A 15,302-nucleotide genomic window follows, 5' to 3' on the forward strand; every position below is an offset into this window, starting at 1 on the left:
AAGGAAAATTAAATCACAAGTCTAGTTTAGACTCTGCTTTTGCCCTTGTTTTGCTTCTTAGTCTACCAACTTTCTGCATACACACATGGTAGTAGAATATGGTTTATACGAGTGGAATGGGAGATCTAATTTTTTATAAAAAGGGCTTTAAAATTAAAAAGTGGACCTGTCCGTGTAATTAACACACGTCAAGTAATAAAAAAAAACGTTATTTATTTATTTATTTGGGTAAGATAGGGTCTTTTGTAATTTTGTGTTTGATTTATTCATATCCTTTATAGTCAAGATACCTAGAATGGTCTACATTTAGAATTATATGTTCTAAGAGATTCCAAATACTATTCAGCGTTGTATCCCATACCAAAGCTTCTTTCCTATGTAAAATCAACTGACAGGGCGGATGACAGATTTCTTTCTAAAATAAATCTGTGTCATACATAGAAGCCATTTATGAGATGTCTTTTTACTACTTGAAAATAACATTTAGAAAATAAATAGTATACAGTTTCTGTTGTAGCTAGGTAAGACTAGGTTCATATTTTATTAGTGGAATTTTTGGTCAGTATTCATATAAAATAATAGCTGATGTTTCTTTACAATCAATGTACAGTGCTTTCTGTGTACAAAGTTGTAACAACTCAGTGACTCTCCTCTTATGCTCTAGGCTTATTTCTCTAAAATTTCTCACCATTATTAACCGTGTTCAACTCCATTGGTGGTAGCAATGGTGACAGTGTTTGTTTAGACAGACCATACTGGTCACTTACATTCGCAGCAGTAGCTCATATAGAGCTGCTATGAACAGGGTGAATGACATGGGGGTCAAAATGCTATCCACATGAGATGCCAAAAAGAGACACTGCTCACAGTAGACCGTGCAGATGTTGACAATATGATCAACATAATATTTCCGAGTTCTGTGGGCTTGGCTTTCCCCGAGTGTGATTCGAATACATTCATAACCTCTGTGGGGTTGGATTTCTCCTGAACATGCTCTGCTGGCATTCTCCTAGGCTTTGTAGGCATGGCTCCTTTTGACTGTGGGGAAAGAGATGTCTTCTCCCAAGTGCCACATCGTTGTGATGCCAAAGTGAGGTTTCATAGTACATGGTAAAAATCTTCATACTATGACCATTTCTCTTTTCTTGCTTTGATGAGTAGTGAAATAGTTGACATTTAACGTATCAGGAATGGCACCTAGATTGAAAGCCTTACTAAGTGAAATAGTCTCGAAGCGGTTTTAGGCTCTTTGCAAAGTCGGTTGGATACTAGCTGCACCCAGGTTGCATTTTCATGGTTTTCTTTAAAAATGGTCTTTCATAACAGTATTGTTTTTTTAAATGAAAACTTAACGTCTAGCGCACGACATAGTGCCTTAGAGGAGGTACTGGTATGCTGTATCCCATGGAAATAGGTCAGTAAAAAAGCTTAGAACAAACACCTAAATTAGACATAATCCTGCAGTCCTAACACAGGTAAAACCTCCCAGAGTCTTCAGTGGCCAGTAAAGAACTGCACAGACTGACAAAAATCAAATGTCAGTCTGTATGGGGTTAAGCTCTAACTGAGCCGGCAGTCTTTTTTAACTCTGGAAGATTTCTAATCACATTACTTCAAATTAAATATTGAAATGCCCTTCACAATTCTGAAGTAATGAGATCATTACATTCACCTACGAAAAATTAAATGAAGAATATTAACTAGGCAAATAGAATTTAGGGTCTAGAAAACATACCTGCTACTGTCCCTACCTATTACTTTGTCTTAAAAATCCACCAAAAATTATTTGTTAAAGGTTAATGTTGCACACACCTCTGCCTCTTTAAACTTGGCCATGTTAGCACATTTTTTAAATATTGAACAAAAAATGTTTTAATCAGATGTCAAATATTTTGAGTCTTTTTTTAATACATGGAAGGCATTATTTTCTGTTCCTTTTGCTTTCTTACACCCATACATCCCCATTGACTTCAGTGGGGTTGCAGAGAAGTAGAGGCAGAATCTGGCCACTGTTTTTACATCAATTCACAATTTTCACCTATAGAACATAGGTGTCTCAAGTTGGACTCCCCAAAATGGAGCAACACCAAAAATCACTTGTCACTTTTGGAAATCTTGACCAAGGTGACAAAAGAGAAGGAAGAGAGGAGTTTAAGATAAACTTACATTTAATGAGAGGGAGGAACAAGGTAAGAGGAAACTGAATTAGATACAATAATGAGGAAAAAAAGATACAATAATGGACCAAAAATCCACAGCCTTAAAAGGAAAAAAAAAAGTGTCTTTTAACAATCACATCTAAGAAGGATTACCCTTTCCAAGTTTCCTTTGGATTGATGGAACATCTTGTCCATCTTTGACAGAACCCCATTGTCTCCTTCACTCTTTTTTCCATCTTCACATCTTGTTCCATCCCATCTCACATGCTTGGAACTGATCCCTAATTTATCTTCATCATTCTCCCCCTTTGAAAATCCCTCTAAAATCTATTTGTTTCATTGTGTGTTTCAAATACAGTTGCACTATGTTCCATATCCTTTTTACCCTTAAGTTCTCTCTGGTATAAGCAGTATATTTGTTTGATGCAGCTATCCTTCCATACAGCACTAGTATCACTGGTGGGACTATATGAGCAACATAAACACATATATGCCTCCAGAAAATCCAATCCGAATGATAAAAAGACATGACCTGAGATAGGAAAAAACAAAACAGACAGAATGAGAGGGGGAAAAGAGAAGGAAGATGTCATATTTCTTTACTATTCAAATGTTTACAGCCTGCATTTTATTGGTGGATGAAGAAATGTTTGTATACATGTAACATATGAAGTCTGCAAATTGTTTTAAGAACCTTTGGGATGGAAGGCGGTATGCAAATGCTAGATATTACTGTTCTATTAAAAATACTTTAAAGAACATTAAGGCTGCATGATTAAGCACCCAAAAGTTAGGAAGCTCCAATTAATGGCAAGCTTTGAAGCTTCAATGATTCCAAGAAAGAGTTTAAAATTAAATATTTTGGAGGTTATTTTTAAATATTCAAAATGATTTAACCACGGGTGGTACAACAACGTGATTAGAAGACCTGGGTTAGATTCTTGGCTGTTTTCTGGGCCATCAGGAACTGGAAATGTGGCAGATAGAACAACTGTCATTTTGGCAGACGCTCCAGGGGTTTGAACCAGGGACTGCCACAAAAGTTGCTACAGCTTGAGCTAAAGAACCAAGGTTCTCTTGCTGTGACAAATTATATCCTTTACTGTTCAGGTACAAAGGTGGACCAGTAACACACACTCACCAGTGGGTTATATAGACACAGCACATGCAACCACAGGTGTAGAGCATACCTCATGCACCACATAATTGACCCCAAGCAAAAAAGTCATCCTCTGCTGTTTATTACTGACAAAAGCTTCACTCAACTTCCCAGTCTCCCACTCTCTTCCCATGGGGGCTAATCACATTCATGAGGAGGTCTCCTCTCTACAGAAGCCCATGCCCTGGGTTGTTTAAGAGGTCTCCATCCCCCATTTAATCCTCCATCACTAGAAGAATATCACAACTTGTAGGCATGGTATATATGCATATGAAAGTAAAAAAAAAAAAAAAAAAAAAAATGGAGGAGGGCAAAGATTTCAAACTTCCTTTGAAATCCAGGAAATTCCAGGAAGGAAGAAGGGAAAATGGCAGCCTATTTTTTTTTAAAAATGTCCTCAGAGTTCTAGTCTCAGATATTGTTTACCAAGTTAAAGCTCAAGAAGATTTCTTTATAGTGAGCTACCAACTTCTCATGATGGGGGTTTATAATGAAAATGCTGACAGATCTTTAAGTATAGCAGCTTGAGTAGAGCTGCTCTAATATTATTTTGAAGAATGGTGATTAATTCTGCATACATATGGCACTGTTCAGCAGTAAAACCAACACATTTCTGCAGATGTAATTCATGGTGTCAACGATCTAAACCATTCTTAAGGAATGCATTTTTGTCAGATACCTTGATCTATTCGGCCAGCAAAACACATTTTGTCACAAAACAATCATAATCTGTCATGAGAATTATTTCTTTTCTCCAAAACCTTTATCTGTTCAGCTGGCACAAATTAAATTCCAGCACCTAGCTCTGAAACCTCAGTCACCAGGATTGATGGTCTAAAGTATCCAACCCATTCCAAGAAGCAAGCAATATTTGTAGACAAAGTTAAAACAGGGAACAATGCACAAACTTTAATCTTTTTGCCCTCTAATTTCTGTTTTAATGCAAAGGCTGAACAGGCAGGAAGAGTGTGTAATGACATTATAGAGATGTAAATATAGTCTTATTTGCTAAATTATTCAAATAATTCAGTGTCACACACAACAGATAACATCGTTCACTACTGTTCATTTCAATTGTAAAAGAAACCTTTTTGAAGCATCTTCTGTTCTAAGTTAAAAAAAACAAAAACAAAAACCTATGGTTATTGCAGGTACCCAGGGGACGAATGTTAAATTTTTAATATTGGATGCATGAAAGGTTCAGTGTAACATTTTCAAAAGCAGTGTCTAAATGTATGTCTATATTTTGAAATTAAATGCAAATCATCCACCATATCTGCCTACACATATGCTCTTTGTTTCAAAGTCCTGGTCTTAGTTTACAAGCTGTGCTAAAGTCCCTTTGCAAATTTGGCATACAATAAGTTATTTAGTGCTTTCACTCATCCTCAAGTAAAATAGGATCTTGGTATGAAAACCGCACCATGCGACATTTTCAAGGCAATAAAAAGGATTGGCTGAGGTCAGATTAAATAGCCAGTTTAAAACAGGGAAACATCATAAACAAAAACAAAATCTAAGTGAAGGAGCTTTATTAAAAAATATAAAGAATTGAGTTATGTATATGAAAAAGGTTGGTATAATGAACAGATAGAAGAGCTGGCATTAATAACAGAAGGTAGTGATTTATTCATATAAAGAGAGTGAAAGAGAAAGGGTAGAAATAAATTGGATATCAGCAGAGGACCCAACATACTGGTTGTTAGATATGATATTTTTATGCTTTCATTAGGGATGTCTGATGGGTAGAAGAGAGAATAAAGTTAGAGAATCCAGGTCTCATTCCTAGCTCTGCAACTGACTTGTGATGTGCAAGCTTAGTAACATATACACCATCTTCCTCAAATGAGGGTTGTATCAAAATATCAGTCAGGTGGAATCTTGTATCCCATGAATCACTAATCTCATACCCCCACAGCTCTGGGTTTTTTTTCATTATATGAATTAAAAAGTACTTTAGATTCTTCATGGATATCTTCATGGAAGCCAGAAAAAGAATGTGTTAGTTTTCCTTTTTTTTCCCTAGCATAATTGTAAATTTTGAATATTGCAGCAGTCAAGAAGACAAAGCACCAGAGGCTACTTCATATGCTCCAAAATACCTGATTTCTAAAAATAACATGGATACTCAAAGAGGATATACAAATTTAGATCGTTTTTACTATGTTCAGTATGTGATAATTTAGCACCTGGAATTGCAGAAGAGGAATGATATTTCACTCTTCTGGTAATATTGGAGACTTGGTGTAGTCATTTATGGTATTTATCTCTAAGGGTGGTGTGTTGACAGGAAAGCATCTTGCTCAGGTGCAAATGGGATTAGACTGAATTATAGTTTTCAAAATGTTTAATGTCCTGATATTTAATGTCTTTTACAATCTGGGAATTGCAGATGGCATATAAGACAATGCCATTCTGTTAAAAAATCCTAGCAATAGAGGATATAGTAAACAGTTAGGAAAATCAAATCATTAATAAACTCAGCACATATAGTGCTACATCATTTGACTTGCAATTTCTATTGCAGAGACAAACATGACAGACAAACATAAGTGCCTTTATCACATTTGCAGCATCAAATAAATACATTTTAAAATGCATTGAATTCCCCCCCCCCCCCTCCAAAGGAAGTGAAGCTAGTGTCCAAGTGGTTGTGAAACTTTGGTAACAGCCTCCATGCTATGGTGAGAAGAGAACGTTTTTAGTATCTGCTGACAGCAAGCTGGATTGCTGGGGGGCTAGTCCACAAAGATCAGGTATAGCAGCTCATGATAGCCCAGATACACTTAAGGTATGTCTATACTGACGGCGGCAAAGTAGCCGCCGCCAGATCGATCTTTCCGGATCGATTGAGTGGTCAGTGTAGACCCGCTCAATCGATCGGGAAGTCGACTGAGTAAATCCACACCCTCAAGTAGCATAGCACTGCGTCGACAGGAAGGCGGTTCCCGTCGGCACAGTGCAGTGAAGACGGCGCGCAGTAGGGAAGCACAGCAGTTGACAGGAGTTATGCAAGCTACTCTGCGTAATTTGCGTAACTCCTGTCGACTGCCGCTGAATCTCCAGGTAAATGTAGACCAGGGCTGAGTCTCTTACTAAGAAGTTTCATTCTGCACTGAAGCAGATTTCAGTGACGAAGCCAGCCCTATTAGAGACAGAAGAACTGTACAAATGTCAGGCTAAACTAATTTTAGATGTAAAAGAGAAAAAATAAAAGCTGCTTTGTCTATCACTATAACTTCCTTTATTCATATTACCGTAGCATCTTTATGCATCAACTGAGTTCAGTGCCTCATTATACTAGGCACTGTACATACACATAGTATGGGATAGTTCCTGCCACAAAGTTTTTACAATCTAAATATCCAAGATAAAGGATTCAAGAAAGGATTCATTAGCCATACTTTACAGATAGGGAACTGAGACAAATAGTATAAGTAACTTGCTGAAGTTCAGAAAGTCTGCAACACAGTCAGGAATTAAACCCTGATCTCATGAATCCAACTCTAATGCCTGAGCTCCAAACCCAAATTTCCTCTCTTCACCTTGCAAAGTTGTCCTTTCCCACAATTATTTTTTTTTTTTTTTTTTTTTTAATTTTGGGAAAGGTCACAGACCAGACCCAGACACAGTTTATTTCTAACCAAGCTACCAGAAACTAGTGGGTTATGTCAGTAATATTTGTTTATGAAAACAGAGGTTACCATAAGCATCTTAAATTTGCAGCAAAAATTATGTAGTTCCCCCATTCTTGTACAAAGACAGAAATTTGTATGAGTTACTTCAAGTTATTGTTTAAAAATAAATTGCTATATTTACAGGGAAAACAACTATCTGCAGTGAAGTGACAATATTCTGTCTTAAACTGCCTTATTTTTTCTTCCTTTCTATGAACTCTTTAAAATTAGGCTTTGCAGGTTTCATCTGCAATGAGGTGTATTTTTCATGGCTCTTATTCTGTGTTCTCCCACCTGTGATGCAGTGGTGCTGACTGGCTATCTCTACATGTGCACTCTTGAGGGCTAGTGTCAGGACATTCTAGGGGATGATCTCACCTCAACTGTGGAACTTCCTCCCTTGCCAATGGAGCTCAAGGACATAATTCACCAGTACCATGAACACAGTTTCTCCTGGCAGTGCAAAGTGACTCTAAAGGGAGCTTATTGAACCCCAGAAGGATTATGAAAGGATAACCCTCTGGCATCAGAGAGCATGACATAGGGCTCTTAAGCCATTTCCTCTTCTCTGTTGCGAAACTGAGCCAGGAAATGTGATGCTTGTACTATCCCCCATATGCGCTTACACCATGGTCCTATCCCCTAGGTGGAGTGGTAGTGGTTGGTAAAGGAAGGGCTTTCCCTGAAAACCATGGTAACAGCATAGGGATTCTCTCCTTCTCCCCTTCTGACTCTGCCCCCAAAAAGTAGGAGTGAAAGTACTTACCCCAGCAGCTGGTGTAGAATCGTAGGGTTAGAAGGGATTATAAGGCTCATCTAGATTAACCCCCAAAAATCTACTTTGGTAGGTGGGCCAAGCCTATTGCACTCTTCTTTTTCCATACACGTTCCCCTGCTGGGGTAAACAGCGAGTCTTGGAATAGTTAACATTGCATTGAATTAAATAGGGCAGTTCACTTATCTCAGATCTTTTATTTCAGGTTTTTTGTTTCAGAGAGGTGTCATTAGATTGTGAAGGGAAGCTTGTAATGATGATCCAAACATGAGATAAAAAGATTTTTTTCCCCCAAATAAAAGTGAGATTCTGATACAAAACACATGCTTATGATTTCATTCAGCCCTGGCAGTACACAACAAGCTATATTCATCCTCGGGATTTAATTTCATTGAGTTGGACTGGGTAGCACCAAGGATGACTCCATCACCATATTAGCTGATGCTATTGGTAATCTTGTAGGTCTCCATTCATCTGAGATTTAGAAGTCAACATATTGTTTAGAGACTATAGAATGAACTATATTTACGGCAGTTTGGGAAATTAGAGGAGGATATAATTAAAGGAAAGCCGAGTTCAGATTTGTACCAGGATCAGAACACAGGAAAATGAGATTTGTCACTCAGCAAACATGTCCAGTTCATAACAGCCCAGTTATAAAGAGTGTAGTGTACCATGTAGTTCAATACTGAAAGTAAAGCTGGTTGTGACTTTATTTGAAGAAATGTTTTGTTGAAAAATGTCAATTTGTCAAAACAGAACTTTTAAGTGGGAAAGGGTCAGTTGCAATGAATTTCACAACCCAGTTTTTGAAAACCGTTTCAATGTTGTGAAACTGACATCTTCAAAATGAAAAAATCAGTTTATCTGGTTTGAAATAACGTTTAGAAATTACAGCTAATTAAAATAAAAAAAGATGGTCAAAATCAAAATGAAACTTTTAGAAATTATTTAAACAAAACACTTCATTTCACCTGAAGCATTTCCCTCCTCCCGATTTTTGGTTCACAACAATTTTTGAGGTTTTGACTTTTTTATTCCAATTCAGGATTTTGTCTTTTTTTAAATCTCAAAAAATTGGGCAAGTCAGGAAAACAGTTTTCAACCCAGCTTTAACTGAGAGCAAAGATGGTTGAGTGAATAAGGTGCTAGCATGGGATTTTGGAGAGAGGTTTGATTCCTTGCTTCATCACAGTCTTCCTCTAGGAGACTGGGCAAGTTACTAAGGATATGAATACACTGCAATCACACCTTTCATTGAAGCTGCGGAAGGAGTGCCCATACTCGCTTTAATTTAACAAGCACATTTATAAATAGCAGTGAAGACTTAGCAGCACAGACCCCAGGATGGGTTAAGCAAAACAAATATGTACCCAGGGTTCCAGGTGGGCTTGTTCAGGACTTGCCAGTGCATTGTCACTGCTATTTTAGCCAGAGACAAGCTTTGATTGCCTGTGGACAAACCTTAAGACTCTCATTGCCTCAGTTCCCCATCTGTAAAATAGGGATAATAGCAGTTATCACAAAGGGCTGTTGTGAAGATAAATACATTAAAGATTGTGAGGTGCTCAGGTAATGGAGGTTTTATAAGCACAGTAGATAGATACTATATTTGCAGTTACTGTGGGCAAGCATCTGATGCTTTATGCTGATATAATGCTGAGTAATTCCACAGGAGGAGTTGGAGTTATTTTACATCATTGTAGCTAGAATCAAACCTTGATTTTCATTTGGTGAATAAGAAGGAAATATCAGTTTGAGACAATATTTCAGAAGGTTAACCTTATATATCAGGAAGTTTCATACAAACTTTGTCTCTAATTTAAAATCTATGTAGACACTGCCACAGCTTACATTGTGCTGGTTGGTCTCAGGCAGTGCTGACCACCTCAATCAGGTGTGAACTTCTCCTGAGAATACTAAATGGAATAAGAGAAGTAATGATTTATACATAAAAAGAGCTTGGAACTGAAAGAAATCAAGTTTCCCAACTGAAGACAAATTTTCCTATCCCTGACTTGTTTCAAGCCGAACGTATTTACAATTTGCCACTGATGCATTGTCTAATTTTAGTACACAGTGCTCAGCCAAAAGGAATGTGGGTTTATGGCTACCTAGTGGTACAGTATTTTAACAGAGAGCAAGGCAAGGCATCACACTTGGGCTTAGCAGGTCATGAAGCATTAGTGTCATTCATATGGGAAGGAGAAACACTGTGAAGTGGAATAAGCTCTTCCTTCTCTGCCAAGATTTATCAAGGAGCTGTGAAAAACTGAGCACTCTTGCTCAAGCAGCACAAAAATGATTCAGACTGACATAGGTGAAAACCTGATAATTAGGAAAAAACACAGAACTTTGTTCACTCCAAGCAAGCATTTCTTGATGGTAATACCTTACACTCTAATGTTTATTATGTGAGTTTTCCAGAAGCAATAGAAGCATGTAGCTGTTGAATCAGGAAACAAAACAGGCCCCCAGATTCCTCTCCATATGCACCCAAGTTGAAGCAGACAAAAACATAATGCTGGACCTGATCTGCATTTAGACAGTATACAGATCAAATCCAAATACTACTACTCCTCCTTCCCTGTTCTCAGTGTAGGCCCCAGTATACATTGGGCAGCCACCTCCCAAACGTGAGGTCACTCTGGGCATCCGGCCTCTGTTTTCCCCTCTTTCTGGCCCTTTAAGAACTCGCAGTTCAAAAGTGGTTCGAACAAACCCCACACGGAGTCCCATTTATGTAATCCTGTGACAAATACTGCCCCTCTTAGGCCCCAAACAAACCTGATTAACCCAAAACACCACAAAACAAACTCAGTCTTCATTCCAGCTGACCTATATAGTCTCTCCCAGATCTCCCTGCCTGGAGAGATTTCTCCTACCCTCACCCCCCCTTCTTCAGCTTTTTGTTCACCCCTACTGACTCAAGGCCCTGCAAGAACCTTCTTGCTTCCAACAGTGTCTACAGACCTAACGGCAGTTTACTAGGCTTCCCAGGTTCCCTGCAACTTCCAGCTCTTTTTATCATGGGATCACCTGATTCAACCCAGGTGTGGTTCAAGCTAGAACCAGGGATGGCTTAGCCACAGGCTTTCCAGCCCATTGGGAGGGATAAGTTGTAATGCACTTCTCAGTTGTATTACACTGTTCAGTCCTGTGTGTAACGCTCCTTATTTAAGCTAACTTCAGCCAGGCCTGGCAGAAAGTTAAGGGATCTTATACTGAACATATCTGATGTATCTCTCGGAAAAGCAAGCTCTGCAGCCAGTCTATCTGTGATACAGGAGCCTGATCTGTTAGTAGTAGCCCTGCAACCCTGTGTACAAGTAGCACATGACACAAGTCATCCTGTTACAGACCCTCATACCCTCCCACTCCACCCTCTCAGCCACATGGAGCAATAATGCCAGCAGCAGAGTTTAAAAAAAAAAAAAAAAAAAAAAAAAAAAAAGCAGCCTTGGGCCACCTCCCCAGGAGAAGCAATAGAGGTGAGGAGGCTCAGACCTTCAGCCACCCCAATAACAGGAATATCAGCAGAACTGACTTCCAAAGTGTCATTGTCACTAACATGCAGTTGCAGCCGTGTTGGTCCCAGGATATTAGAGGTAATATGGGTGAGGTAATATCTTTTATTGGACCAATTTCTGCTGGTGAGAGAGACAAGCTTTCGAGCTTACACTGAGCTCTACTACAGGTCTGGGAAACTGAGGAAAAGCTCTGTGTAAGCTCAAAAGCTCATCTCTCTCACTAATAGAAGCTGGTTCAACAAAAGACATTACCTCACCCACCTTGTCTTTCTAATGGTCACTATTGATGGTCAAGGATTTGTTTTTAGTAGAGGGCAACAGAGTAGGAAGGGAGCTGCCAACTGGGGTATTTTGATATTGTTCATACAGTGGCTCTGGTGGGAGAGTAGAATCCATGATCCAGACTGGAGAGGTTATTATTTTATTTCATTTACTGTACAGGCCATAGACCTACTGAGTTTTTTTTTTGTTTTTTGTTTTTTTAAGATAAACAGAATAGGAAAGAGTTCAAATCGGCTTTCAACAGTTAAATTATTGTTATTTCTGTAATGCCCCCAGCCCCCAGCCATAGATCAGGGTCCCATTGTGCTAAGTGCTGTGAAAGCAGAACACAGAGACACACCCTGCCCCAAAGAACTTCTGTAAATATTACAATTCGGAACAGAAAATAGTGTTGAAATGTTAAAGTTTCCCAGGGGATGAAAAAACTGTTAGCTGAACTACTCTGAATGTTAAACATATTAGTTCTGTATGAAAGACCAAACCAGAACTAGTTTAACATAAAAAAAACAAACATTGAATCTGATTTACAGTCATTATGATACTTTAGTTTGTTTGCTTACTTTACACCAGCCCTTTTTTATGTTCCTGTCATGGGTCTCTCATCTTTCAGGTAGCAGGAATATTGCCTTGTGCTCTCACTGATCCACAGTCTTCTCTTTGCTGGTAGGTAGCTTGTAACTCACTCTTCAGGGAGACGTCTCCCCACTCTTGTGGGTGGTAATTTAGCCCCTAGGCCAAACTACAGAGTCCACCCTTTCACAAAGTAATAAGTTCAACCTAAAAACACCCAGTCTTTTTGCCTTCCTATGGCACAACAGACATGTTCAGGGTCTGTGTTTTCTCACTTTGTGCAGAATGTATACAGGAGCGGCACGTAGTATACACTTTAAGACGCATAGCCCCAACACTTGCCTTCATATTCAAGCAGCTGCAAAATGAAGCTGGTCCAATTGCCATATTCCCACTCAGCCATGCTTGCCTTTAAAATGCCAGTCACAGCTGGTGATGCTATAACCATCTATTGTCTTGTGCCAAAGAAGAACAGACGCAGGGATTTTTGTCTGTCCCTTTGCAAGTGAGAAAGCAAGGGAACAAACAGCTCCACACCCTTTCCCCCATGTTATGTGTCTACAAAAGGGCAACTGGAATAGTATCTGGATCTTTTAAGGGCTAACTCTCATACAAAGTTTGTTGAATTCTGAGTAGTTGCTTAGAGTTAACAAGTTTCACCTAGTAACTGGCAATGAAACAAGGATGTAAACTTATATGCTTCATTTTATATCTCCAATATATTTAGAAAATGTTTATGAGCCATTTCATCTTTGTTGATATAACACAATATTAACCTTTCCTAACAGATTGTAACAGATATATCCCCAACAGAATTTATATTCCACGCAATATATTTCTTGTATTAATTTTAATACATCTTTCTAAGTACATAAGACAGTTTTCATCTATTAATAAACTGATTAATGTTTAGCATGCATTTGAATATAAAAAATGGGTTAAAAGGCATGTTTAACAACTTGATCCCTTCCCATAGTTTACATCAGGGAATCATATACCTGTAGCTTGTTTCAGAGTAATGTTTTAAGTAAATGACAATGTTTTACCTAAGGCAAAGGTTAAAGTACTCCTAAATATCACAATCAGCTTCTTTAAACAAACATACTCCAATATTCCATTGTGTTAATTTAAGCTCTTTCAGCAGTAAGACAGAACACGCTGATTATTTCTTTAAAACTGCCTTTTAGCCTTTTTTCTTAGTATATAAACATTGCATCAAATTCTGCTCTCAGTGACACCAGTGTAGGCCCAAAAATAAAGTAAAATCAATTCAGTTGCATCAGATTTCTGCCAGTATAACAAGGATGAGAACCTGGCTCAGTATTTCCAAAAAGGACAAGACACAAAAAGCAACATCAGAAGTAATAAAGTAGGTAATTTATTCTTCCGATTTAGGAGACTTTCTCAGAGTCTTGTAAGACTATCACCCTAACCAAAGGGTTTTTCTAAACCATGCTAACCGAAATAGAGTGAGCCAATTTTGCAAAAAATTGCTTCACTGAATATGAACTATTACAGATTTTTTGCTAAGTGTGAAAGAAAAGTCAATATCCTAGAACTGTGCACATATGGTCTTGAATGCCTTCATCAAATATCATGTTAAAGGCATTACTAGAAATAAGGAAAATGTGGAAAAACAACAGCTGAAACACTAATGGTAGACATTTTCCCTACTTATCTTTGCTAAAAAGACAGTTGTCATTGATTTAATCTGAATACAGCATTTTAAATTTTTTTTCCATCTCTTGACTTTGTCCAAGTGATAAAGTTATTATCTATTCTGTTACATGACATGTTGGTTGACACTTTACATCTTGCCAAGCATAATTTGAAAGTTTTCCCTGAAGGCTTTAAACCTTAAAAGATTCTGTGACAGCAGACAAGCAATCAGCAATGAGTCACAGTTGAGTTGTCATCTTCTGACATATCTAGAAGAGTCACAAATCCATAATCTCCCTCTGTTGGCAGGGAAAACTGCCAATACCTTGGTTATTGATTAGTGTCAAGCGGATCTCAGTTGAGATCCAGTCTATTTGCAATACTGAAGGAATATGGTCCAAGGTCTGAATACCCAGTGAGGAACTAGTAGATAATTTCATGAACTTCTTGTAATTTACATAATGGTGGAATAAAAGGAACATTACTTCTTTGTCCATGTCATTAACACAGCTTTAACACGAAATCCTCTGGAACATTTTCTCTCCCCACAATACCTGTCTTGAAAGCATTTGATAGGGTTTTTGCTCCCTTTATGGATTACAGGAATCCATTTCTTTATTTTTTGGCGAAACACACCTTAAGAAATTATCACCCAATTCTAGATACTCTTACTTGTAAGCTCTTGAGCCCCTACATTTTAGGCAGCAACATTTTCTGATGTCAAGATGCACTTAGATTTCATAAACTCTCTGGGCTTTGAAACCAACTTCCTGTTTTCAGAACTCCATCCTAGTTTTTATGCTTATGCCTGAATTACAATTCTCATTTAGGTCCTGAAAAAGTTTTTCAGCTCTTCCCAATTTCCTTCCACCTTTGAATCTTCTGCTGAAGAATTCCATTCCATATACAGTTTCCAGCTGCATGCTCCCAACACAGAGCTCCTGGGATGAGTTTCCCCAATATGGGTGTGGACAGATTGCTACCCCTTCTTGTGCCTGCTGGTCAGACAAGGCTAGTGTTTATATTTGCTTTATTTCCCCTGCATTTTACAGCAGTGGGGATATGGCCTTCAGTTGGGAATGTACAGTAAGCCAAAATAGGAATGCAACAAATATGGGCCACTAAAACAGCGACATGAATAATATGTTTTGCTTTGGTAGTTGTATAGATTCTAGGGGTAAAATCCTAGCCTGAATGAAGACAACAGAAGTTTTACTATTGACCTCAGTGGGGACTCCCCCTAGAAGTTTAATGTGGAGATGGGGGTAGTGTTTGAGTGGAGAGGAGGTGTAAGTGATCGGCAGACAAAGAAATGTTAAGAAGTTGCATGAAGTTGCTTTCTTAAGTATCCCCCCCCCGCCACCATCCCACCTACACAGAATTTTTAAAGGTCCAGGTTCCCAGGGCCTGTTAGTTTGGGGCTTAATTAAAATTTAAAGATAGGCAATGGTTTAGCAAGATTGAACTGCTGAGCCTCAAGCTGAATTAAAC

The sequence above is a fragment of the Emydura macquarii genome, unplaced genomic scaffold (assembly GCF_026122565.2).
Source record: "Emydura macquarii macquarii isolate MOO-44397 ecotype Brisbane River unplaced genomic scaffold, CSIRO-AGI_Emac_v2 contig_2825, whole genome shotgun sequence".
In the NCBI taxonomy this organism is placed as follows: Eukaryota; Metazoa; Chordata; order Testudines; family Chelidae; genus Emydura; species Emydura macquarii.